At 39.4% G+C, this 325-nt stretch overlaps 1 protein-coding gene across 1 annotated transcript in view; it reads left to right on the top strand.

Annotated features, from left to right (window-relative positions):
* LOC119581671 (rhodopsin-like) overlaps positions 1–325 on the top strand; it is a gene marked incomplete in the record, with an annotated part of 13,440 nt that overhangs the window by 7,465 nt on the left and 5,650 nt on the right.

Raw genomic sequence — 325 nt, 5'->3', positions numbered from 1 at the left:
TGGGAAGCGTATTTAGTAAGTGTTAAGGAGAATTCTCGTGTGCATTTATTATCTACGCTGTAGATAATAAATGCCACCGACAATTCGTATCTTTAATTTTTTATATATACGAAATGAAAATTGGGGAAAGATTTACTGAAACTGACAATCTCACTATATCTAACGAGGGGAGTATTCATTAAAAACAAATTGAACCTAGACAGTAAACTGGAAAGGCATGGGCAGTCTCCAGACCCAAGGGGAGGAGACTGTTCAGCCGGACAACTGAATGTTGGGATCAAAACCAAAGTCAGATCTACGTTCGCCATTTTGTCTGCTGGCCTGT

Source organism: Penaeus monodon, chromosome 15, assembly GCF_015228065.2.
Source record: "Penaeus monodon isolate SGIC_2016 chromosome 15, NSTDA_Pmon_1, whole genome shotgun sequence".
In the NCBI taxonomy this organism is placed as follows: domain Eukaryota; kingdom Metazoa; phylum Arthropoda; class Malacostraca; order Decapoda; family Penaeidae; genus Penaeus; species Penaeus monodon.
Note: the sequence above shows the minus strand (reverse complement) of the source record. Positions and strands in the feature narration are given on the sequence as shown.